The 27,464-nt window shown below is 45.0% G+C and overlaps 1 long non-coding RNA gene across 3 annotated transcripts; it reads left to right on the top strand.

The window, feature by feature from the left end:
• Window positions 1-2,287: 2,287 nt before the first annotated feature.
• On the top strand, window positions 2,288-26,514 carry LOC310663888. 3 transcript variants are annotated; one of them, XR_014504633.1, is made up of 6 exons: window positions 2,288-2,802; window positions 3,275-3,465; window positions 3,544-3,706; window positions 4,043-4,185; window positions 13,076-13,155; window positions 26,320-26,514. It is a non-coding gene; the product is annotated as an uncharacterized lncRNA (long non-coding RNA). The 3 variants fall into 3 exon arrangements; XR_014504634.1 differs by lacking the exon at window positions 2,288-2,802 and adding an exon at window positions 2,844-2,880; XR_014504635.1 differs by lacking the exon at window positions 2,288-2,802 and adding an exon at window positions 2,850-3,063.
• The last annotated feature ends 950 nt before the right edge of the window (window positions 26,515-27,464 follow it).

The following is a 27,464-nucleotide window of genomic DNA, read 5'->3' as shown; positions in this document are numbered from 1 at the left end:
TTTACGAACTTAATCAGTTCTGGAAGTCCATTCTTAAACTGAAACCATTCTTAAACCGAGGCGCTCTTTCCCTAATGAGGCCTCCCACTGCCAGTGCCTTTCCACCGTTCGGATTCCATTCTTAGACCAAGGTAAAGTTCTCAAACTGGGACACTACTTCCGGTTTTGCGGAGTTTGTAAACCGAATTGTTCTTAAACTGGACTGTTCTTAAACCAAGGTACCACTGTACCTAGAAGGTGGAAGAATTTAGGAGACTGTTTGCTATTTGAATGGTACCAGTGAACAATTGCATTCATGGAAAAGCTGGCGCAAGAGGTGAAAGGCGGGAACAATTTTTTTAAGACACAAGGAAAGCTTCAAACGACATGGTATCTCTTTATTAAATATATAGCCCAATGGGAAATCAGACACCACTGGGCTGGCTCACAGAGGGCAGGTCTTTGCTCCTCTCTGATCAGAAGGGAAATGAACATAGGCTGACATTAAATGAAATCTTAGCATGTTTAAGGGTGTGTGTTCAATATACAAAGCCACTTCCACCTTAAGGAGGATGTGGGGTTGTGGGCTTCACAGCCCCTCCATGTGCCCAGGGGGTGGGAAGCTTGCCCCTGCATGATTGGGGGATTCCCGGCTGCGTCACCCCCGGCTGGCCAATTGGGTTGCTCTGGGGGTGTGGCCTGCCCCTTAAAGACAGAATGCAGCCAGGGATCTCCTTCTTTGTCCACCTGCCAGCTGCTCTGGTTTTCCCACCCTCCTGCCCTCTAAGGTCTTTGACCTTGCTATGGACCTTGGTTGGTCACCGTTGAGGGGCCTGGTAGGAATTTTTCCACTTGGCAAATTGGCACCAGCCACTTGGTTTTCGCCTACCTCATAGTATTGGTGGTTAGGCATTGGAATAGTTCTGTAGATGGAAAGAGGGGAGGTAGCGCCATCACCTGCCCCACATATTGAAGGGTAGTCCATTAATGGATTCCAGGGGGCGTGGCCCTGTCCAAAGCCTAGGGAGGTTAGGGCTTAAGGCACGCCCCCTAGCGGTGACCCCGGGGGAGCTCCTAGTTGATGTGCATCAGCAGGACTCCCCCTACTGGTGATTAACCCTTCCCGGACTTCAAGCAGATGGGCTGGAGTCAGATATAGACAGTTAGGTCCAATGCCTAAGCCAACACCACTCTTCACCTGTAACCAATAAAGTTGTGGCCTTTTTTAGCCCATTAACCTTAATAATTGTGTCGTGTGTCATTATTCTACCTGGGGGGGTCGGGAACTCGCCATGCAACAGGCTGTGCCATTGCAAACAGGTACTAGGCAGGACGAGCATGTAGTTTCTCATACATTGTGGATTTTTGTTGGGATATTTACTGAGATCCTTTTGCAGGCACCATAGGAGGTGCACACTGGCACCCAAAGGAACCAAGTTGATGCCCACAGGGCAGGAGAGGAGACTTGGATGGGCAGACTGCCATGCTTTCAAGGTAATCAGTCATTTGGACCACAGTTTTGTGCCTATGCATACAGAGAAAAATCAACTTACATCGCTTCAACAAAATGGTCTGGATCAGGGTAGAACTTGCATCTCTCTTTACATCCCAAATACCTCCAAATAATTAGTTATAAGGGGGTCTCCTTTGCCTCCATTTCCAGGGCCTAATTTAGGTGCTTCATCAAAATGATTTAAAATGGCTCTCTCATGAGGAAGCCGTATTTCAAAGCTTTTATTTATCGGGCTCTTCCAAAAGTGTGTGTTTTAATGCACATCCTGACTTTTTGCCAAAGCTGTCCGTCGAAGCTTTTGAGACTGGAGCGGCCCTTTCCTGGGGAGTTATATTTATGAGATTGTTCATATTAATACAGACCAATTCATCAAAATAAATCTTTCCCAGAGGCTTATAAATCTCTCCCCCAACACCCCCAGCCAGTAGAATTCCCCCCAACCAGCAGCTACACTCTGGACAGTGTCCTTACCTGGTAAACTTCAGCCAAAGTATTGCAAATAGAAATAGTTAGTGTCAGAACTTGGCTGGGGAAAACTCATTCTTTACTGCTGGTGGGTGGTGGTTTCCTGCTGCAGCTTTTGCTTAACTGTCATGATATTATTATTTTCTTGGAGTTTTATTTTGATACGAAGTTTTAAAATACTCCAGTAATTCTTTTCCAGTAGTGCAGAAAATATATTTTAAGAACCTAAGAAGAACTCTGGCAGATCAGGTCTGTAGCCCATTTAGTCCAGCATTCTGCTCTCACTGTGGCCAACCAGATTTTATTTATTTTATTCATTTATTAAATTTCTAGACCACTCTTCATCCGAGGATCACAGGGCAGTTTACAATAGAAAAACACAAAAATACCATACCAAAGTAACAAACCCACCCAGTTTAAGAGACCAGATGACTCTGGGAAGTCTGCAAACTGAGCATGAGCACAACAACATTCCCTGCCCCCTCCTGTGGTTTCCAGCAACTGGTGTCAGAAGTGTTGTTGTCTCCAACACAATCTCTGGTTCTTTGTGCTTGAGTCTTCTTCCCCCTCCTTGCTGTAGTATTGGCACTGGACTGTCTCCTGGCCTTCCTTCTGCATCCAGCTTTGGACCTTGACTATTCTCTGTGCTTGACCCTCTGGCTTGTTGAAATTATGCTGCTCCTTGAACCCTGCGCTCTTAGCTAAGTGTTTTGTTAAAAGGCTCTTTTCCCCCTCCTTGGCCTGAAATCCTTGACCACGGGTGAAGAACCTTCTTGGCTCCACAGGTCAGAACCTTAGTGACCTATCAGTCGCACAATGTCATAATGGTGCTACATGTCTGACAGGTGGGTGGTCCAGCTGGGTGAAAATATCACTCCAAGATGCTCTGAGCTCTGACTGGGCCACTGAGTGGCTGGCCAGTGGTCAGTAGGACAGAAAGCCTCATTGATTTGTTCCATAACATTCAATGGGAGCTGAGACAGAATGCAGGCTGGGGGGTTGTCCCTACTCCCTTTCTACAAGCGTACCTTCAGCCTGCTCCACCAATAACTATGTTATCACTAAGGCTGAGCCTAGCCTGAAAACCTGTGCTGTCCAACTATTAAGTGGGTTTGAACCCTTGCTGTGTTTAAATTAGGTGCTGGTAAACATTGTTTAAAGAATTAAACACTAAAGAAATCAATCATAATTCAATTTCTTCTTATTATTATTTTTAGTGTGCATTCGATGATGAATGACAAGATGTACTTTCACAAGCGATTGAAGCATATAACCAAAAAAAGCACAATACATTCCCTCTTTTCCTTAATGGCATAGGCTAAATTATCCATTACATGTGGAGGCAGCATAAAAGCCATTCTGAACATCGAGCGGTGGATCAAAGAGAGGGGCGATAACTTGTCCACAGGAGAAAGCCACGCCTCTCAAAGTCTGAGAACAAGGATAAGCAGTCTGCATTTTAACTACCTCTCCGGGACTTAAAACAGTCTGCAAAGTCTCCTACTGTGGTGAGTGTCAAATACTAGCTACAAAGATCTTCTTTGCCCACTTTGCTTTTCTATTACAAATGACATTTTCCTCACCAGTTTCAGGTGAATTGAAGTGAGCTGTGTGTTTTTTTAAAAAAAAGAAGGAGGAAAGAAGGAAAGAAAGAAAGAAAGAAAGAAAGAAAGAAAGAAAGAAAGAAGCAAATTAAATTCTGCTCAGCTCTTCCTGAGTAGAGAGAATGGATTTCCAGAACATTCTGTGGTACCTCAAAACTTACTTAGCCCTGTCCAGCCCGTTAGAGCTGTAGTTCCCAGAGCAGTTTAATAGTCAATCCCTCTTTCCAAGAAACTCTGGGAATTATAGCTCTGTGAGAAGAATAGGAGATCTCCATTAACTTATCCAACTACAGTTAATGGCATTCTTAGGGAGAAGCCATGACTGTTTAAAGTAGTTTGATACTGCTTTAAATAAATAGTGCAAATGGGGCCTGATTGAGAGGTGGCACGATGACCCTACTGTTCCAACAATGACATGTCTGCCCTTCTCTGCTTCCTTGGTCAGCAAAGCCACACTCTCTCTCTTCTTGCACATTGCTAGGCCTCCGGAAGACCAAGCTCCTCGCCCCACCACCTGACCACGCCAGGAAACATGGGTTGGAAGAACACTCTCTCCAGGTCATGCCCCAGACCAGTCCAAATGGATGTGGTGTGGAGGTGGAGGAGCCTCTCATCTCAGAGCAGGTGAGCAAACTCAAGTGAATCATCAGGGGTATGGCGGTATTGGGGCTGGGGCTGCGGCTGGGGAGAACAGCGTGAGAGATTTCCAGGGCCAAAACGTTGAAAGCTCTGGCCTGATCGCTTTTGACAAGCTCATTGCGGCCCTCTCTCAATTGGAACCATTTGTGGTGCTGTATTAACGCAATGAAACCTATCCCCCAGCAAAAACAGAACCCGAAAGGTTGACACAAGAGCTGAAGGCCAAGTGAAACCAGATCTATTTGGCGATCTCTTAAAGAAGATGGAAAGCTAATAAAACACAGCTTTTCCTTTTCTTTCTCTCCCCCCTCCCTTTTATGCCACATATTGACCATCATTCTCCACCAGGTAGAAGAGAATAACGATGTCAATCCAAAACTAATTGACTCCATCCCTTTCCACTCTGTCATGGGGGGCATTTTTCTCTGAGGGTCAGGATGTGTTAAAAAACAACTATTTCATGACCCGCCTCTAAATGTTCTGCATTCCCCCACACTCCAATATACTGAGGAGGCTGATATTTAATGAACGGAGTCTGAGCAGCAGTTCTGTTGGATTTCAGCCAACTTGGGGGTGTTGACTGACCTCACTGATTCCGATTAGGCTGTGTGTCTGGAATTGCCATTACTGTAGCCCTTACAAAATCTCCATTACCCTGGATATCTGTTTAAAACTTGATCTCGTACTACCTCTTGATGTAATTCCTGCATGGGAGTATATCCCCAGGGGATGCTTCTCATTACTGCTGGTGGTAATCTTATGGTTTGGGTGCTGGGTGAGATTATAACTCCTGTAACTGGCAGCATACATCTGATATAGATTATCTGTGAGAGCAGCATGGCATTCCTGCAAAGTATACAATAATCCCAAACATTATGCTGTAGTGTGTGTGTGTGTGTGTGTGTGTTTCTTACAGCCTGGTAGAACCTCTACCTAAGCCAGTTTGGTTTGGTGATTAGAGTTTCAGATCAGGACTTGGAAGACCAGAGTTCAAATGTCCACTGAGCCATGAAGCTCACTAGGTAACCTTGGGCCAGTCACTGCCTCTTAGCCTGACCTACCTCACAGGGTTGTTGTGGAGAAAAGGGGGGGGGATTACAGTGGAGTGCAATAAAAAAAATCCACCATTTTCAACACGCCTTGATTAAATTTTGGTAGGTGTTCCAAGGCCACAAAAAATGACCTTAAGATGCATCCCACCAGTTGCCAATTGCTCTCCTTCAGCCAAAATGGACTCTCGGTGACATATTTTTGAAAAGCCAGTCATGGCACTACAATGGTACCTTGGGTTAAGAACTTAATTCATTCTGGAGGTCCGTTCTTAACCTGAAACTGTTCTTAACCTGAAGCACCACTTTAGCTAATGGGGCCTCCCACTGCCGTCGCGTGATTTCTGTTTTCATCTTGAAGCAAAGTTCTTAACCCGAGGTACTATTTCTGGGTTAGCGGAGTCTGTAACCTGACGCATATGTAACCTGAAGTGTCTGTAACCAGAGGTATCACTGTACAAATTAGATAGCTCAGAGCTGCAGGCTGATTTTTGCTCTATCTGGAACTCTGCAGCAAATACTTTTAAAGCTCACATTCCTCTTGCTTTCAAACATGTGCCTCAAAGCTTGTTGTAATTTAGCTTCTACACACCTCAGAGGGGGGGAAATCACACAGGGTTGGGGGAGATCGCTTCATTCTTTTGAATTTCTTTTCCTTTCTTTCTGTTTTTTTTAATGGCCTAACTTCTAAAGGAGCAGGTGGAAAGCAGGCTAAACAGACCTCCAAGGTCAGCATGGCAGAGTTTCAGAGTCCAGTTAACTCATTAAGTTTAAGTGGAAAATAGGGGATGAAAGCTTCGTTTAGGAAGAATTAAGGAAATACCTAGGAATGGGTTTACAAAGTGAAATATTTTCTCTCAAAGCCAAAAGGTTAGCAGGTTGGTCTCTCCCATCTGTGACTGATTAAATGTGTTTGAGGGGACAGGTGGCTTTAGGAAATGTAATACTTAAAGAGCTTTTAAAATATTTTCGGCACTTTGGCCAGGTTATTGAATTCATTCTTGCCAACTCAGCAAGACGGTGTCTTGAAAAGCACCACCACCCAACACTCATAGCTGCAGTGCTTTCTCAAAACTATCTCCTTATCAAAAATCTACAGTGCCTAGGTCAATGCTAAGGCATGGCAAATCTGACTGCTGCTTACTAACATTTATGGAAGCATTTACCATTCACAATAGTTTAACTTGGAATGGGGAAGAATTTTGGTTTGGCTCACCTTTTTACTGTGACCTTACCTAATCCCAAAAGCAATACATGGGAACTGAAACACATCTATCCATCAAAATTCACACTTCTCCTGACTCTGAGATACAATTCAAGCAAATAAATGAATACAATAATGTGTCTATTAGGGAAAGGTGTGCATTTTTATAAGTGAAAATAGCGTAGCAAAATACATTGTATTAGGGGAAATTGCTAGCAAAAAATTGCACATTATTAATCTTGTTTATAAAACCCAATTAAAAAGAAGAAGGAATGTGCACTAAAATGGTGGCAGATGTTGTAGGGGTTTGTTTCTTTTTACAATGAGATAGGGAGAGAAACCAAAATTGACGGTTTCACCCATCCCTAAGTTTAACTCATTGGAAGGGTTGGTTCTGCTGACTTAGGCATAGCTTCATGGCAGTAAGTCCAACAGGCAATAAAGGAAGCCCGTTTCCAAGTAGGGCTGAAGCAAATTTGCTCCCATTAAGCCAGGTAAAGGTAAAGGGACCCTGACCATTAGGTCCAGTCGTGGCCAACTCTGGGGTTGCGGCGCTCATCTCGCTTTATTGGCCGAGGGAGCTGGCGTATAGCTTCCGGGTCATGTGGCCAGCATGACTAAAACACTTCTGGTGAGCCAGAGCAGCTCATGGAAATGCCGTTTATCTTCCCACTGGAGCAGTACCTATTTATCTACTTGCACTTTGATGTGCTTTCGAACTGCTAGGTTGGCAGGAGCAGGGACCAAGCAACAGGAGCTCACCCCGTCGCGGGGATTCGAACCACCGACCTTCTGATCGGCAACCTCTAAGCTCTGTCGTTTAACCCACAGCGCCACCTGCGTCCCAGGTAGTCTTTCAATATGATATTTGACAGCCAACATGTGATGCTGTCTCAGATTTGACAGGATTTGAAAGCTGGCATTCAGTAATAATGGTTGCTGGCATGCAATGGCTAGAAGAGATGTAAAACTTATACCTCGCTTTTCTATTAAAATAAACTCAATGTGGGCTACAGTGTAAAACAACAAAGACATACTTTAAAACATAACAATTGCAAGTTCAATATAACAATATCAAGACCATTAGGAACATGCCAGGCCATTGATCCATATAGCTCAATATTGTCTACAATGACTGGTAACAGCTCCCCAGGCTTTCAGCCAGGGAATTTTCTCCAGCCCTACCTGGAGAAGGAACCTGGGATGTTGTAGATGTTCTACCACTGAACTACAGCCCTTCCCTGATAATGCCTCCCAGTGGCTTGCCCTCTTGCTGTCCCCAGCAGTCTAGCTTAAAGGTTGCCAAGTGATTTCACTGGGAGATGCTGACTAGTTGAAGAAGTGAATTTTGTGGATGTCTGCTCAGAAATAAGCCCCATGGAGTACAATGAGGCTTACTGTAGCAAGTTCGCACAGGGAACCAGTGTGTGTGTAGATACGATTTGCAATATCTGTATTTTTGGGCCAAATACAGGACACATAGAGACGCGGGTGGCACTGTGGGTTAAACCACAGAGCCTAGGACTTGCCGATCAGAAGGTCAGCGGTTCAAATCCCCGCAACGGGGTGAGCTCCCATTGCTCGGTCCCTGCTCCTGCCAACCTAGCAGTTCAAAAGCACGTCAAAGTGCAAGTAGATAAATAGGTACCGCTCTGGCAGGAAGGTAAACGGCGTTTCCGTGCGCTGCTCTGGTTCACCAGAAGCGGCTTAGTCATGCTGGCCACATGACGCGGAAGCTGTATTCGGACAAATGCCGGCTCCCTTGGTCAGTAAAGCGAGATGAGCGCCGCAACCCCAGAGTCGTCCACGACTGGACCTAATGGTCAGGGGTCCCTTTACCTTTACCTTACAGATCACATGGCATACACTCTATGCATAGTTCCCTGTGCAAGCATTTTATTGTATTTATTGTATGCGTGAAGTGTAAGCACATGCAGAAGACAGGGCCTGTGTGTGTCTCCTACTCCTTCCACAGCATGCACTGAGGTAAAAGACTGCAGGCAACATTCTGACATAGCATGGCAGCAGTGCATACATCCAGCTTTGCCACACATAGCATAATTAGAAATTACACATCTTAATTAGAGATGTGAAAGACATTTCTGCAGAATAATAACCCAATCCAATGCTCCTGAACTGGCAGGTTGGGATACAAATCCCAGCTGGGTGATGCCCTTCTATGGATTTTGCAATGCATATTCTGTTTTTCAAGATGTGCACACACAAAAATGCATTTTACAGAAAAGCAGTCGTTTTTGCAATAGCCTTAACTGGTATGGAGTACCATCATTTCTGTTTTTGCTGGTACCCAGGACACTTTGATCAGGATACGAGTACAGGCACCTCATTTTTTACACACACCCCGCCAAAACAAAACAAAAAAGCACATATAAAATATGAATTTTACTGGTGAATGTATTGAAAAGTTCAATGTCTAAATTAGCACCCCAAAACACCATCAAGAAAAGACTCCAACAATAACTTGAATATAAAAACAACCCCCCAAGTCTTGTCTGTCTTAAGCTACCCCTTTATTGGTGATACTGATGCTCTAACCTCAAAATGTGCACAGATATTTTTCTCACAGAGGGATTCCTGGCCCCCCTCCACCCACTAGAAACTTTCACAGTGCTGGATTACATTTTGATTTACGAGATTTTGCTAAGATGTGAATTAGCTTTCCTTACCTTTCGTAAAGCTATGCTTTACCACTCTGCACTGTTAAGGCAAAGGAACTGATTCTCCATGAAAGGGAGCCACACATCATCACACAAAAGTTGGGCTCATTGAGTTTCTCCGAAACCGCTTTAAATCTCTCATAGGCTTATAAAACCATAGAAACGCAAGGAATTGTGGATCTTTTGTGCTGAGTTGCATTACTTTGATTGAACATGGTTTTTTTTTATAAAAAGCATTTGCTTCACTGCCATTAAAAAAAAGAAGACAAAAATAGTCAGAAACAAATTTGCAGAGAGTAGGCTTACGTCAGCAGCATATGCGTGAAAACTAGAGTAATATAGAGAAGACTTTAAGCCTATGGTGAAATAATCCTCTGGAAACTGTTTGTCTTACATGCTGATTGCATACAGACACAAGGAGTTGCTGCTTGAGGCCATACTGTACCATGAGTTATGTATTACTTAAGTTGTGCAAATATTCTGCACACCACATGGGTAATTGTTGCATGTGTGTCTTTTAGCAAATTGCTAAAATATATGGAAATTCCACCATAAACACAAGACTCCAAATTATATAAATACTTATATTGAACTCTGAACCACATAATTATTTGCCCTGTCCACATTCACACTGCTACATGGGTTTTGTAGTCTATTTCAAACTTGCATTTGGAGAATACATGTGACAAGTGGGACCTGTAGCAAAATGTTGCAGTGTGTACCTCAAACCCCTAAAGGAGTTCTCCTGTTCCAGGTTCCAGCCAGCTGGCTATGTCCTCCTCTCAGCTATTATAAGCTGCAAGAAGATAAAGCAGCCTCATTCATTATTTTCCCCCATTTCCAGTTGACACTCAACTTTCCATGGGACCTGGAGGCCACTGAGCATGCTCAGACCTCCTTGTGACAACTCAACCCCCCTGGCTGAGCTTTCTGATTGGCCAGAGGCCCCTCATGACCATTCCACCACTATATAGCAGGAAACCTGTACTGAAAGGCCTGCAAACAACTGGAACTGGCTCTCCAGTCCTACCTGGAGATACCATGGTTTCAACCAGGGACTCTCTGCATGGCATGGTTGTATGAATGAAGTGTGCAGGATCTATCAGAATGAACATGCATAGCAGGGTTAATAGAATCCTGGGGTCCCTCTAGACTTCTGCTTGCATTTGTTCGCGAGTTTATCCTGCCACATTAAACTGAGGCAACAATAGTGCATTAGTAGAGGATTTATACCGGACCATCTACACACCATTCTGCCTTATAAGTTGTTCTGTGATGGTTCTCTGATGTTACCACATTACAGTGGTACCTCGGATTAAGTACTTAATTCATTCCGGAGGTCCGTTCTAAACCTCAAACTGTTCTTAACCTGAAGCACCACTTTAGCTAATGGGGCCTCCTGCTGCCGCCGCACCGCTGAAGCACGATTTTTGTTCTCATCCTGAAGCAAAGTTCTTAACCCGAGGTACTATTTCTGGGTTAGCGGAGTCTGTAACCTGAAGCGTATGTAACCTGAAGCGTATGTAACCCGAGGTACCACTGTATTTTCATCTGGGGAGTAACTCTTGCAGTACAGAACAAAAGCAGGACAACAAAGAAGCAAAGCAACAGAACACGAGGCAGGAAAAGATGCAGAATCTCACCAGGAAGCTATGTGAAATAGGCCACTTAGAGATGAAGCAGGATGCCAACCCCCAATACCATCATGAGCAAAAAAATAATAATCATAATGAATGCACAATGAAATGGGCATCTGTATGTGGTCTCTTTTATTTTTTAAAAAAGTTGATCCAGTCTGCAGCATGGCGTTTGAAGCAGTCAGCTCCTCTGCGATCTGAATGACTCTTGCCATTTGTGCGTAATGGTTCTGCTGCTGGGTAGCTGCCCATGACTTCGAGTGCAACTTCCTTCCCAAATGCTTGCAAATGTGTCCACACCCCGTTTTTGTTGCTGTTAATTCTCCACTCCTTTCCATGCCCCCACCTCTTAGTTGTAGCATGAGTAATCTAATTTCTCTGCACAACGCGTTGCTGTTTGATAGACAGGTTGCCAAGGGACATTTCATGTGTCAGCATCAGTGAAAATGACTTTTGAAGAAAGCTCACACCCTATCACTAGCGTGGAATCCAAATTGCCATAGAGCTTCTGCAGCCATGAGTACTCCGCGCTTCGCTCCCAGATAATGTATTCCATTGCCTCTGGCAGAGAAAAAATCAGTGAGAATCTCTATTGAATACTGATATCAGCTGGGAAGCAGAATGCGGGGAGGGAATCCATAATTAGGAATATTCAGATGTTGTACAATCACTTTTATTAGTACCTTGAACAACAACATAGGAGTGCAGATCCAAAAATTAGGGATGTATAGAGGCATCGTTTTCCATTCCATGACAGAACTGTTTCCATTCCACTGCAGTTCACCCTCCACCAAAAGCTATATCATTTGTCTTTCTGTCTGCTGTGGCAATGATTAACTATGTGGTCATTATATTATTCTACCCCATTTCATTTCATTTCAATGCAAAGGAATAGAGGGGATGCTCATCAAATTTGCAGATTACATCGAACTTGGAAGCATTAGCAAATATCACAGAAGATAGAATCAGGATTCAAGATTATCTTAATAGAGTAGATAGCCTGGCCAAAAGTAATAGAATGAATTTCCACAGGGACAAATGTAAGGTTCTACACTTAGGTAGAAGTGTAGGAAAGTGTATCCCTACAAACTGAGGGATAACCAGATGCACAAATATAGGATGGGGGACACCTGGCTTGACTGCATTACACATGAGAAGGATCTTAGTAGACCACAAGCTTAGCATGAGTCAACAGTGTGATGCAACAGGAAAAATAGCTAATGCTATTCTAGGCTGCATCTACAGAAATATAGTGTCCAGATCAAGGGAATTATTAGTTCTAGTCTATTCTGTCTTGGTCAGACCCTCCCAACCCCATAGTACTGTTCTGGGTACCATGGTTTAAGAAGGCTATTGAGCTGGAACGTGTGCAAAGGAGGGCAACCAAAATGATCAAGGGTCTGGAAACCAAGCCTTATGAGGAACATTTCAAGAAGTTGGCTATGTTGAACCTGGAGAAGAGAAAACTGAGAGGTGATATGATAGCCATCTTCAAATAACTGAACCGCTGTCACATGGGAGAGGGAGCAAGCTTGTTTTCTGCTACACAAGAGGGGAGAACTCAAATGACAAGAATGACGATTCCAATGCAATATTAGGAAGAACTTTATGAAGGTAAAAGCTGTTCAGCAATGGAACAGACCACCTGAGAAGGTGGTGGACTCTCCTTCATTGAAGGCTTCTAAGCAGAGGTGGGATATGAAGTGATGGACATAAGGCAGGAGTTGATAATGCAGGTGAGCTACGCACAGGTGGGCTGCATGCAAGCTGCCTGCCAGCCCTGTGGAGCCTCCTTTTATTGACACAAATATGCAAACCAGGCAGATACATTTTGGGCTGTGACCTTTACACATCTTCCAGTCCCGAGATCGAGGGGTGGTACAAAGTTATTTTGGCACCTGTTTCCACCACATCATTTTCCCCTTGCATAGTGTATGACGAAGGAGACAAAAGGTCTCAGAGACAAAGGTTACAGATAGGGCACTGCAGACTACTGAGACCGCAAAGGGTTAGACAGAGGGTACGATATTCAGACAGCTGTGACTTGTCTGTGGGGGGGGGGTGCCCCGCACCCCAAGGTCATGTGTGCAGACAGACTGTTGCTGCCTGTGGGTGGGGAGTGTGCTCCCTCCGGACCCCACCCTCTACCCCGCCATCATCCCTACAGGGATGGCCATCTGTCAGGGATTATTTAGCTGTGATTCCTACATTGCAGGGGGTTAGATTAGATGACCCTTTGGGGCCCTTCCAACTCTACAATTCTAGGATTCTATACATGCTTTAATCCCCTCATCTCTCTTCTGGCAGATGATTCCCACTTGTTTCCCCGTTTTCCACAGAAGTGCAAGAACGAGCTCTGCGTCCACACCCTGCTGCTATTCATCCAGGTCTGTAAGTGTAAGTCTTTCCAAAGCGATGAAGTGACTCTTTTTTATGAAAGGGTGCATACTGTTACACTTCACTGTCGACATCTGCCATTCAGCAAGCACCACCCTATAAAAGAAACCTAAAATGTTCTGTTCCTCAATTAAAGTATAAAAGCAGAGCTGTTTGGGGAGGTTTACAAGGTGGTTATTTCTATTTACCTGACAGATTTCTGCCCTGGTTGCAGCGCAGTGCCAGATTTCATTGTTTAACTGGGAACAATTGTTTTGTGAGACTGGTATCTATGGAGAAGCAAGATATGTGCACTACATCACTGCTAAAGGTCTTCTCACCCCACCCCACTCCCCCCAAAGCAGATACAGAGTCCACAATCTCACAAGTAATAGAATAAACGGCTCATGGATGGTCTTTGTCGAAAGCCATTTTCTCCACATTGCAATCAGTGAGAGATGATACAGCATCCGCAAGGGTCTTGTTCTGAACGTTTTAGAGGGAGACCAGAGGCATGTGGGAAGCAGAAGAAAATGTGCAGTACCAAATCCCGCACCTGCCTATTTGAGCGTTCAGCTGAACAGGAGTTCATTTCCCTCTGGTCTGCAAAGACCTCTAGAAGAAATAAAAGACATCAGCCTGGGTTAAATATTATTTCTCATTTATTTAAAGTGTTTTTACCCTCCTCTTCTGCCAAAAAGGTTCCCAGAATGGACTACAGATGCATTTTAAGAACGATAGTTCTTCTTCTTATTATTATTATTATTACTATCATCATTATCAACTGAATGTATTGTTGTCCAATAATTTTAGATGCTCTCTAGGCAGCTCACAAACATAAAATGATAAAACTCCATTTAGAACCCTCAGGGTTGCAAACTAACAGACACGACATGAAAGGGGAAAGGTATGTGGAGGGAGGAGGGCTGAAGGGAAGGCTAAGAAGGTGTCCTCATTTCATGTTCAGAAATTTGACTGGACTGGCAATTGGATCTTACTTCAACAATGGGGATGGGCAACATCCTCCACTAGCTTAGGCTAGCTTGGGGGATGCGGGGAAGCTCTGATGCATCCCCTAGAGTCAAACACTTGAGGCAGCTGTCTTACTCTGTCTAATGGTAGGGCCTGCCCTGTGTCACAGCCAAGTCTGGTTCAAAGATCAAGAACCATACAAATTGAGAAATAGAGCCCGTCAACAGTTTACCCCTGGGCAATATTTTAATGAACACTTTAGTATATGTATTAGTGTAAACATTACCTGGTGTGTGTTTTTTTAAGGTAAAAAGGTAAAGTCCAGTCAAATTTGACTATGGGTGCGGCACTCATCTCCACTTTCAGGAGATGCCAAGGGAGTCAGCATTTGTCCACAGACAGCTTTCCAGGTCGTGTGGCCAGCATGACTGAACCACTACTGGCACACGGGACATTGGGACGAGTGCCAGAGCGCACGGAAATGCCGTTTACCTTCCCACTGCAGCGGTACCTATTTATCTACTTGAACTGGAATGTTTTCAAACTGCTAGGTTGGCAGGAGCTGGGACAGAGCAACGGGAGCTCACCCCGTTGCAGGGATTCAAACCGCTGGCCTCCTGATCGGCAAGTCCTAGGCTCTGTGGTTTCGACCACAGTGCCACCTAAAATGAGTCTGGGGACTCATTCCAAGCCCCTATGCAGGTCTGATTCCTCCCACACCTGTGTCATGACCTTACTGAACAGAAGGTTACACCTGTTACACCTGTGCACTGTAGGGTTCACCTCCTTAATGCTAAGGGTGGATAATGCGTGCGGGCTAGAGATGGGCAAATCTGCCAATTTCAGTTTCTCTTTGTTTCTCTTTTTTCCCAGTCTTCAGTTCTCCACATTTCTATATCAGTTTGCAGGGTTTTTTAAATTTAAAAGTCCTCATGAAAATGCATCAGCATTGCAGTGCAAATTTCTCCCAAGATGCACAACTTTGTATGAAGTTTTGCCTAACGTACACATTATTATTATTTTGCAAAGCCGTGTTTCCTAAAATAGTTCCCCTTTGCCTGGCATTTTAATGCACACCTTGCTCCAGTATTTGCAATGGTCTACACGTTACTTGGCTGGAGCAGTGCCTTGCAAAATCCAGAAAAGTGCTCATTTCAAAGGATGGTTGTGTTTCGGTTTGCACGCTGTTGTGAAAAGTGTGAATTAGGTGAGTTTGCCTTTAAATGCAAATGGAACGGAATTTCTCCCCCATCCCTAATTAATGGACAACAGGGGGTGGGAGCATGCCTTCTCCTCCCTCTGGTCATGGGGAGCGCAGCCACTGAGGATCAAGCTGGCTTTTAGCTGCAGAGCCCAATGCCGCACTCTGTTTTCTGAGGCGTGCGAGAGCTTGGCCGAAACAATAACTGGAACTGGAGGAAAGGCGGGAGGCCTCATAATATTATACAACGCATTAGAGACAATATAGCCGCCATGGCATTTCCTCTGCTCTCGTTACTCTTCCATCAAATAGTTAATTTTCTGATTGAAGCTGAGAAGAAACAGCTATTATCCAGGTGCCAATTATTGCTCTTAGCACCATGTGCATTAGAAGCTGATCCTAACAGCCCCCCTATTAAATGATATTGGACTGATAGACATAGGCCATCTAAACATTAGCCCTTTGGAAATCATGGTGCTTTTTGTCTGCCCCTCTCTTTTCTTGCCTCCCCTCCCACCTTTTTGGTCTTTTTGGTCTTTCTTTCTTTCTTTCTTTCCAGCCTGAAATGCTGGGCTGAGCCACCACGTTTTAGTCAATGTGATTCTAAGAACATATGAAACGGCTGTGTATCAGGCCAGATTATTTGCCCATCCAGCTAAGCAATATTGACTCTGCCTGGAAGCAGCTCTCCAGAGTCTCAGGTAAACAGCATTTCACATTGCCTGGTCCCTTTCCTTAACCGGAAATGCTAGCCATTGGACCTGGGGACCCTCTACATGCCAAGCTCAGGTGCTTGGCCTCTCCATATCTGTACCCAGTGCTACTTTTCAAGAAAAAGAGATGCCGGAACTCACCGTGACCCTTGTTGACTTATAATGGCACCCACCTGAGAGGTGCTGGAACTGGGTTCTGGCAAGTTGTGGTTGGAAAAAAGCCCTTTCCGTACCCTCTCCAACTGTCCCTATATTCCAGGGACAGTCCCGGAATTACAAAATCCATCGTGGCTTCTACAGGGAAAGGTCTTTTGGGGTATTTGGGGTCTGAGTCATTTAGGTTTTTAAACACTTACATGAGCACTAACATTATATTCAATGTCAGGTTGTTGCTGTTTTTGTTTGTTGCTGCTGCTGTTGTTCCTATTATTGAAAGGCGAGCCCTTCTTCAATATACAGTGGTACCTCAGGTTAAGTACTTAATTCGTTCCGGAGGTCCGTTCCTAACCTGAAACTGTTCTTAACCTGAAGCATCACTTTAACTAATGGGGCCTCCTGTTGCTGCAGCGCCGCCAGAGCACGATTTCTGTTCTTATCTTGAAGCAAAGTTCTTAACCTGAAGCACTATTTCTGGGTTAGCGGAGTCTGTAACCTGAAGCGTATGTAACCCGAGGTACCACTGTACTCTTTCCACCATTGACTCATTCTGAGTGTGCCATGATGGATTGTGTCTTCCTCATCCCCACATCCCTGCCCCATCTGTTTCTTCATTAGGAATTCTGGGGAGGGGGGAAATGGTTTTTCACAGGAGGGCTGGTTTCACAGAAAGCTCATTGTTGATCTTTGGATGCCTCCGGGCCAACAATCTGTGCTACAAGTTACGCTGCTTTTTCCCCCTTTTCCTTTTTTTAAAGAACACACCAAAAGATAGACAAGAATATAATACTGATCCGAGCATCTGTAACTAGCTAATTAGGCCCTTGTGGGCAACGCAGCAGATAGGAAAATGGAAACAAACAAATATATCCTTGTACAATTGTACTTTAAAAGACCATCGTCGCCACAAAGAGGACGCTGGTAAATTTGGGAGTGTTTTGTTCTAAAGGACCTAATTGAGGCTGCCTTCGTGGTTGCTTTTGCATCTCCCCCCCCCCCTTTTTTTCATCTAGAAACAGAGGATGTTTTTTGCCTCCAAACCTCAGCAACCTGTTAGAAGTTGATAATTAGTATGAGCTGTTAATCTAGTTTGGCTGTGATTAAGCTGCGATTGAACACGAGTGTGGTTCTTGTCAGTGAGCTGTGGGCCTGTAAGCTGGGGGGGATGTTTAACAAGCCGCCAGTTGTCTGGGGCACCCACCGGGCATTGTGGTGGCTGATCAGCATTTGCAGAACAGGGTAAGCTAGTAAACAGATCTGAAACTTTGCATCTTGGGCTGGAGGCTGAGCTCTTGGGCTGCTGGCAGCCCAGGTGAGGGGCATGTTGTTTCCATTACTGTGAGATGCTAACAAACAAGGTGAGGAAGCTGTGGCCGTCTTGTCAGGAACAGGTCAGCAATAATTCACACAGCATCAGTGAAGTTGACTCTTTATTCAAGGAAGCAAGGTCTGCTCAGGAGGCCAGGCCTAGTGAGCACAGCAACTCATCCCAGTAGATCTTGCTCCTATGAGGCAGTTGTGAGGACTGAAGATCCCATCCTTCCCACACATGCCTAAGTCTCCGCCTTCCCCTGGTCCTTCCCAAGCAATCTGAGACTCTGCCATGTGCCTGTCTTTGTTCCTCCCTCTTCAAACCTCTTCTGGTTCTGGTAAACCATGGGGGGGGGAGGAATGGGGCACAGAAGGAGGGGGAGACACCTCGGCTTCTTCACCACCCTGCCTGATGTCTGCCTCTTGCCCCCCCTCTCCAACCTCTGTTCCTGACTCTGATTCTGAACTGCTCTCTGCCACAGACTCTTCCTGCTCACTAAACCCTGTTTTACCTCTTTTGATGTTGAGGTAAAAAGGTAAAGGTAAAGGACCCCTGGACAGTTAAGTCCAGTCAAAGGCGACTATGGGGTTGTGGTACTCATCTCACTTTCAGACCGAGGAAGCCAGCGTTTGTCCACAGGCAGCTTTCTGGGTCATGTGGCCAGCAGGATGAAACCACTTCTGGCGCAACAAAACACCATGACGGAAACTAGAGCACACAGAAACGTCATTTATCTTCCCACCGCAGTGGTACCTATTTATCTACTCACACTGTGTGTGCTTTTGAACTGCTAGGTTGGCAGGAGCTGGGACAAAGCAATGGGAGTTCATCCCATCACAGGGATTCAAACTGCTGACCTTCTGATCAGCAAGCCCAAGAGGCTCAGTGGTTTTGATGCTGAAGGACCTGGTGACACACCCATAATAAAGAGATCATTCAGATGAACCCCCAATTAATCTGGGGGCACATTTATATGACTGGCAGAAATGTAGATGCACAAATAAGCACATTCCTGGCACCCAGAGAAGCCCATTCATAAATGGGAAAGGATGCCAGGAAAGGAAAAACTGCAAGAATCATTTTTTTCCCCCTGCAGTTGGAAACAAGCCTCCTGGCAAGAGACTCGAGGAAGTCAAGCTGCTTAGCTTATCAGAAAGAAGGATAAGAGGTGACTTGATTATGGGGTATAAGTACCTTCGCTAAAGGGCCCTTCAAGCAGGAGCGGAAAGCTGCTGATAGCACGAATCAAGGGACAAATTCAAATGAGAAATAAGGCAGGGCTGAAAATCAGCAGGGAGGAACCACAGGAACGGGCTTCAGAGGGGAGGAAGGGCGACTTGCTGTCATTTACAGTGCATTTCTCACATCGAGATTATTTGTCCTCCCATAAAATCAGCTTCATCAATCCAGTCATATATAAGCAGGTAAAAAAAGAGAAAGCACTTTCTGGGTCAAGTCCATGACTCATCTAGTCCAAGCAAGCCCAACTCCCAAGAGACTGCGATCTACTCCCACTATAAAAAAAACTGGCAGTGATCAACCCAAGATGGCGACTAACTGCCCAAAGTTGTTGAGCTTTTCAGGGGGGGGGAGGCATCAGTTTTTCCACTCTTGCAGGGAGAGTGATCACTTCCTGTCATCCCGTGATCTACCTGGAACACCCGGGTGATCTACCAGTAGATCATGATCTACCTGTTGGACATTCCTTCTAGTCCAACATCCTAGAATCATAGAATCATAGAGTTGGAAGAGACCACAAGGGTCATCGAGTCCAACCCCCTGCCAAGCAGGAAACACCATCAGAGCACTCCTGACATATGGTTGTCAAGCCTCTGCTTAAAGACCTCCAAAGAAGGAGACTCCACCACACTCCTTGGCAGCAAATTCCACTGTCAAACAGCTCTTACTGTCAGGAAGTTCTTCCTAATGTTTAGGTGGAATCTTCTTTCTTGTAGTTTGTATCCATTGCTCCGTGTCCGCTTCTCTGGAGCAGCAGAAAACAACCTTTCTCCCTCCTCTATGTGACATCCTTTTATATATTTGAACATGGCTATCATATCACCCCTTAACCTCCTCTTCTCCAGGCTAAACATGCCCAGCTCCCTTAGCCGATCCTCATAAGGCATTGTTTCCAGGCCTTTGACCATTTTGGTTGCCCTCCTCTGTACACGTTCTAGTTTGTCAGTGTCCTTCTTGAACTGTGGTGCCCAGAACTGGACACAGTACTCCAGGTGAGGTCTGACCAGAGCAGAATACAGTGGCACTATAACTTCCCTTGATCTAGATGCTATACTCCTATTGATGCAGCCCAGAATTGCATTGGCTTTTTTAGCTGCCGCGTCACACTGTTGGCTCATGTTAAGTTTGTGGTCAACCAAGACTCCTAGATCCTTTTCACATGTACTGCTCTCAAGCCAGGTGTCACCCATCTTGTATTTGTGCCTCTCATTTTTTTTGCCCAAGTGCAATACTTTACATTTCTCCCTGTTAAAATTCATCTTGTTTGTTTTAGCCCAGTTCTCTAATCTGTCAAGGTCGTTTTGAAGTGTGATCCTGTCTTCTGGGGTGTTAGCCACCCCTCCCAGTTTGGTGTCATCTGCAAATTTGATCAGGATGCCCTTGAGTCCATCATCCAAGTCGTTGATAAAGATGTTGAATAAGACCGGGCCCAAGACAGAACCCTGTGGCACCCCACTAGTCACTCTTCTCCAGGATGAAGTGGAACCATTGATGAGCACCCTTTGGGTCCGGTCAGTCAGCCAGTTACAAATCCACTGAGTGGTAGCATAGTCAAGACCGCATTTTACCAGCTTCTTTACAAGAATATCATGGGGCACCTTGTCAAATGCCTTGCTGAAATCAAGGTAGACTACATCCACTGCGTTCCCTTCATCTACCAGGCTTGTAATTCTGTCAAAAAATGAGATCAGGTTCGTCTGACATGACTTATTTTTCAGAAATCCATGCTGACTATTGGTGATCACAGCATTCCTTTCTAGGTGCTCACAGATTGTTTGCTTAATGATCTGCTCCAGAATCTTCCCTGGTATTGATGTTAGACTGACTGGGCGGTAATTATTTGGGTCCTCTCTTTTCCCCTTTTTGAAAATAGGGACAACATTTGCCCTCCTCCAGTCTGCCGGGACTTCGCCTGTTCTCCAGGAATTCTCAAAGATGATTGCCAGTGGTTCTGAGATCACATCTGCCAGTTCTTTTAATACTCTTGGATGCAGTTCATCTGGCCCTGGAGACTTGAATACATCTAAACTAGCCAAGTATTCTTGTACTATCTCCTTAGTTATTCTGGGCTGTGTTTCCTCTGCTGAATCATTTCCTCCAAATTCTTCAGGTCGGGCATTGTTTTCTTTATCGGAGAAGACTGAGGCAAAGAAGGCATTGAGGAGTTCAGCCCTTTCTGTGTCCCCTGTTTGCATTTCACCATCTTCTCCTCTGAGTGACCCCACTGTTTCTTTGTTCTTCCTTTTGCTACGAACATACCCATAGAAGCCTTTTTTGTTGCTTTTAACCTCTCTAGCAAGCCTGAGTTCATTCTGTGCTTTAGCTTTTCTGACTTTGTGTCTACACGTGCTGGCTATTTGTTTGAATTCCTCTTTGGTGGTTTCCCCCCTTTTCCATTTTTTGTACACATCCTTTTTTAATCTTAACTCAGTTAAAAGTTCTTTAGATAGCCACCCTGGCTTCTTTAGGCACCTTCCATGTTTCCGTCTCATTGGTATTGCCTGAAGTTGTGCTTTTACTATCTCCCTCTTAACAAACTCCCAGCCATCATGAACTCCCTTTCCTTTTAGTATTACTGTCCATGGGATCTCACCCAGCACTTCCCTAAGTTTTATGAAGTCGGCTTTCTTAAAGTCAAGAAATTGAGTCCTAGTATGCTTGGCTGCTCCTTTCCGTTGTATAGTAAACTTCAGAAGAGCATGATCACTTGCGCCTAATGATCCTTCCACTTCTACCCCATTAACCAGGTCATCGACATTGGTTAGGACCAGATCTAAAATGGCTGTTCCTCTTGTTGCTTCTCCCACTTTCTGGACAATGAAGTTGTCTGCAAGGCCAGTGAGGAATTTGTTTGACCTTATGCTCTTGGCTGAGTTTGACATCCAACAAATATCTGGGTAATTGAAGTCCCCCATTACTACTATCTCCCTTCCTTTTGCATGCTTGGCCATCTGTTCCAGGAAGGCATCATCTATGTCCTCCGTTTGGCTTGGGGATCTATAGTAAACTCCCACAATGAGGTCACTATTATTCTTCTCTCCCTTAATTTTGACCCAAATGCTCTCACTTTGGCTTTGAGGTTCTAAATCTTGGATCTCTTCACAGGTATACACATCCCTGACATATAACGCCACTCCTCCTCCTTTCTTGTCTGGTCTGTTTCTCTGAAATAGATTGTATCCCTCCATTTTTACATTCCAATCGTGGGACTTATCCCACCAGGTTTCAGTGATGCCTATTATGTCATATTTAGTTTGCTGTACCAAGAGCTCAAGCTCATCTTGTTTATTTCCCATGCTTTGTGCATTAGTGTACAGACATTGAAGTCCATTAGTCATTCCCCCTTGTCTCTTATTTAAGGATTTTTTCCTCCCACCACTAGGTCTGCTTGCTGTTTGCTCCATTTGGTCTATGACATTTGGATGATCATCTTCATCAATTAATAGACTCCTACCTTCAGGAGCACTGTCTCCCTCCCCCGCATTAGTCAGTTTAAAGCCCTCCTGATGAGGTTTCTTAGTTTTTTGGCAAAAACATTCCTCCCAACCGTTGTGAGGTGCAGCCCATCGCTTGCCAGAAGTCCATCCTCAAGAAACTGCAGTCCGTGATCTAAGAATCCAAACCGTTCCTGTTTACACCATTTGCGAAGCCAGCTGTTTACTTCCACTATTTTCCTCTCTCTCCCTAGGCCACGTCGTTCAACTGGGAGGACAGATGAGATGACGATTTGTGCATTTAATTGCTTCAATTTCCTGCCCAGAGCCTCGTAGTCTCTTTTGATCTTCTGGAGGCTATTGCTTGCAGTGTCATTGGTTCCCACATGAACCAAGAGGAAGGGGTATTTGTCAGTGGGTTTTATGATTCCTTGCAGTCGTTCAGTTACATCTTGGATCTTAGCCCCGGGGAGACAGCACACTTCCCGAGACATCTTGTCAGGCCCACAGATCACTGCTTCAGTTCCCCTCAGTAAGGAATCCCCTATCACCACTACACGCCTTCTCTTAGGTTTGGTCAGGGTTCTTCCGTGGGCGGTCCGTTCCAAGGTCGCCTGCACATTCACTGAGGACTGACTTTGCTGCTCATCTTCATATACGTGATCGACTGTAATGAGGGAGAGATCCTCAAATGGAGTCTGCTCTTCGTCTTCCATGCTAGGGGAGAGGACCTCAAAGCGATTGTGTATTTCTAGACAATCAGAGCAAACCCTGGGCCTCCTACTTCTTTGAGTCACGTTTCTCCACATATCGGGCTCCTGTGTTGGTGAACTAGCCTCCTTCTCAGGGGAGTCCCCTGTCTCCTCCTTGGTGGAGACGGTGTGCTCTGTTGCTTCCAAGAAGAGCTCCAGCTCTCTAATTCTTTGGAGCGTAGCTACACGTTCCTCCAGTTGCTGGACTTTGTCTTTTAGGAGGGCAATCAACATGCAATTGCTGCACGTAAAGCTGCCTGCAACCTTTGGCAAGATGGCAAACATTGCGCAGGAACCGCAGGCGACTGCAGCTGTTCCCTCCCCCTCCATCTTGAGAATGTGTCGTTGGGCTTGAGACTAGCTCCCCTAAATCTAAAAGATGGTTCAAACTGAAACCCTGCCCCCTCTGACCTTTGACCAGGGAAAGCAGCTAATCAGCCACAAGAATCACACACACAAGAAACCCCTTTTGGCTCCTTCTTCAGCCGCTGCCCTGCTGATCTCTCAGTGGCCAAGCCGTTTTCTGGGAGTAGCCTGCAGACAGCATCTGAGCCTGACAGTATTCTGCGCACTTGTGATTCCCAGCCACTGGCGTTCAGAAGCATAATGCCACTGAGAGTGTAGACAGAACATGGCCATTGTGGCTAGTAGCCACTGATAGCCTTATTTGCCAGGAATTTGCCTGGTCCTCTTACAAAGCCATCCAAGTTGGCGGTCATCACTACTTCTTGAGGGAGCAAATTCCATAATTTAACTCTGCACTGTACTTTCTTTTGCCTGTCCTGAATTGCACAGCATTCAGTTTCTTTGGGTGTCTATGAGTTCTGATGTTATGAGAGAGAAGCATTTTTCTCTGTCCATTTTCCTCACACCATGCATGATTTTATAATACTTCTATAATGCACCCTCTCACTCACCTTTGTGCCATATGCATTTCTTCTTAGGAAAAATGCTCCGCTCTAGGGATGACTTGATTCACTTAAATGAGTGGGTGGGCAGTGGCGGGCAAGAGCCAAGTTGCTCTGCCATCTGAGGCCACCTCCAAACTTTGCCTAATGGGTGAGATGGTCCTGGCCATCCCTGTCATTCTTTCAGTGTGGACTAAAGACCTCCCTCTTTCAACAAGCTTTTTCCTGGCCTGCGTCTATATTGGAATTGTATTTAACAGTCTTTGGATGTTTCCGTTGTGTGTTTGCCGTTCTGCGCTTGTTCACGTGGAAGGATGGAATATATATATTAATTGAAATAATTAAATATGTACTCTGAGTGAAGGGGAGTGCCCCAAAATATTGGGGGGGGTGTTTTTGTTTTGTGAAATTTTATTAAAGCTTTTTCATAATAAAATAAGATAAAAGAAAGTAATTTAAATAAAACCAAAAACAGAGAGAGAGAAAGAGAAAACGTAGAGTCCTCTCTGAAAGGTAGTTCTTAATCCTTGTCACACAGAGGAAATAGGGACCTAGGAGCTTTCCTTTCTTCTCCCAGCCTCTCAGACTGGGAAATCTTCCCTTCCCTGCCTCTCACTCAGGGTCCTTCCACCAAACATCCACCACCTTCCTGTGTTTAATCCCTGTACTCCAATAATGACCCAAAGCAGAGGACACCAAAGAGAAAAAGAAAAAAAGAAGGGGGTGGAATGAAGAAAAAAATAAGGAAAAAAGGAAACAGTATAATAAAGGAACAGATACAAAGAAGGAAGGAAGAAAAAAGGAACGCTGATTTTCCGTCTGTCAGTTACAAAAAAGAAATCATTCGAAACATTCACTCTGGTATGGTATCCAACTGCTCTACTTTATCATAAGCAATTTCCCCCCAGTCTTCAGACCTAAATGTCTCAAATTCATTCATTTGGGGAAACAAAACGTTATGAGAGGTGCTGTATAATAACAAAAACAAACAAAACAAACCACACTTGCTTTTTGCACTGAAAAGGTCTCTAGGCAACTTACAACCTATTTCAGAGCATACACGCAGGTAAAGCTACGTCATCATAAAAATAAACGGAATCCATTAAAATCCAAAACGGACGCCCACCCCCACCCCCAGCATAGCAGCAGCAAAAAACTTCATCTTTTTTAGCCCATGCTGGATATAAACTCAAATAACAGAAGAGAAATACATCGCTTCCATTTCTCCAGGCAAATATCGAGTGTGCTCCAGATTTGTTTTCAATTACTGTGCATATCCAGTTCAGGTAAAATTGGGTGCCAAATTATTTGCGCTAATGCAACCCTGGAGGAACGAGGCACTGCTTTTTGTGATAGATCCGAGTAGCCACTGGATGGCATCGTGTTGCACTTTTGTACCTGAGAGAAAGTTTTAGATGAGAGGAAACACCATCCGCTTCACTCGCCAGATTAATTCAACCTCGCTGAGATTTGGGTCAGTGTGAACTCACCCTTCCTTTAAATAATGTACAGACCTTTCTTAACTTCCTACTTATAACTGCAGCTTGCCACGCACACAATTTTGGCAAGATGGGTTTTTTATGGGTTTACTGAAGCAAACCTATTACTAATCGGAGTGGATTCCTGCTCCTTAACATACACACGCTACCCGCCCATGCACATCTGAATTTTTTTTTAACACTAGACTGAATTGACATCATACTATTCTGATAAAATTCACTTTCTCCACCCCGTCTGTCCTGGCACTTTCAGATGATGTATTTATTGAGCATTCTTCCTGATTTGTTTGCACAGAGATTAGATGATGTTGTCTGCTTACAGAGCACTGCTGCTTAAAAATAGCAACAGTCTGGAAGTGCCCCTTGTTCCTCACTCAAAAGTTTGGGCTAGGAAGACTTTCTGGTGCTCAAAATGTTCTCCTCTGAAAGTGCTAAAATCCCCTTCATGCCTGCTTTGATCCTGCTAATTCTCAATCTCTCCCCTCTCCATACACTCTTAAATGAAGAAAGACGGGGGGGTTAGTAAAGCAAGCGTGGGGGGACCATCATCTGATGGATAAACTGGGTGATTTTAAAACTACTAAATATGGAGAAAATTAGCCCTGGTGCTTTTCATAAATAGCCCTTTGTAGTTCTGACACCGTTGGGAAAGCCAAAGTATTGTTACTATTGCTGTTATTATTATTATTATTCTTTGCCACTTGTTAACTCGCTTGGTGCCCGCTCGGGGGCTCCTGAATCAGAGTTATTGTTTGAAATAGGTTGCTGGGAGTCATTTCAGTCCTGTCTGCTGATGGTGCAGCCTTAAAGAACGCCATGGAAACAGAATCCTGAGAGGCTCACAGGGACCTATAGAGATGATGTCTTTGAGTGCCTGGTGAAGAATTCACAGAGCCAAACAGAACAAGAAGAACAACATTGGCTGGCATTTCGTTTTCTCCCCCTGCCCCACAATCATTTAGAATGCAAATCTCTTTGTTCTTCCTCAGCCTTTCATTCTTGAAGAGGAATCCACAAGATCATCTAGGACGACTTCACCAGACTTCCTTCCTCCAGACTTCCTTTCCATCATTCCAGATGTCACTGCAGGAAAGCACCGATGAGAAGAAGGCAGCCCTTTCATCGGCACATGGGCAACTGCAACCTTGCTACTCTCATTTCAACTTGCACCTAAAAAATATCAGTCTTACAGCACAGATGGAGCTTGTTTGTTTATATGGAAATTTATAAGCTGCTTGTTCATAAAAGTTTGCCAGCAGGGAAGAAAACATGCAAACACATAGCAAGTCCATTAAAATCTTCATAAAAGCAATATTAGGCAGCATGCTAAATACCCTCATACCAGAGTCATAGCAGAGACAGGGGGAGGTGTACATTTTGCCTCCACGACAGGGAGCCCTGACATCTAAGGTGTGGTGGCAGGAAGCTTGGTCTAGTGGGCAGGCGGATGGAGGCAGCGGGCAAGGAGCCTATTGGAGGCTGCCCACAGCTTGGCTCTCTTCATCTACTCTCCAGGCTACCAGACATTGTGCTTGATGAGTCTCCGGGGGGGGGGGGGGGGGGTCCAAAAGATGGCAAATAGGACACCCTTCCACTCAGAGTTCTTCCTCTGGCCTCTGCTCACTTCTTCCCTTCCAGCTTTTCTACATGGCAGGGCCTGTTTTTAATAGGCTTGGTGAAGAGCAATCAAATTGTGAAAAACCCATCCTTTTGCTTCCCACTCCCCAAAAAATCACGTCGTGATCATGCCACCTGGTCAGGTGGGATCCTGGCACATCAAACCTATTTGCCCACCCATTTAGCAGCCTCGTGAAGAAAGCAGGTTGCAGCCACGCATCCAAGCAGGCGGCGCTCACACCCTGGTTGCATGCCGAGAGTTGCCCAACTGTTGCAGCGCGGAGAACGTGGCAGTAAACAGAGCCTGCGTCAAGTTCTCCTAGGACATGCCGTACCAGCTGGGCATATGCTGCTTCTTGCTGAAGCTCCTCTTGGCAGGCCATGGAGAGCGAGAGCAGCAAGAAGTGTGATATGAACAGATGAGGCCTGGCTTACAGGGACAGGGGTGCAGGCTAGGGAAGGGGGAGAGAATTTTGATCCAGTTCATGTTCATAGGCAAAGCTGCCTAATCTGCCCT

This window comes from Podarcis tiliguerta, assembly GCF_965153285.1.
Source record: "Podarcis tiliguerta genome assembly, chromosome: 14".
Classification (NCBI taxonomy): Eukaryota; Metazoa; Chordata; class Lepidosauria; order Squamata; family Lacertidae; genus Podarcis; species Podarcis tiliguerta.
Note: the sequence above shows the minus strand (reverse complement) of the source record. Positions and strands in the feature narration are given on the sequence as shown.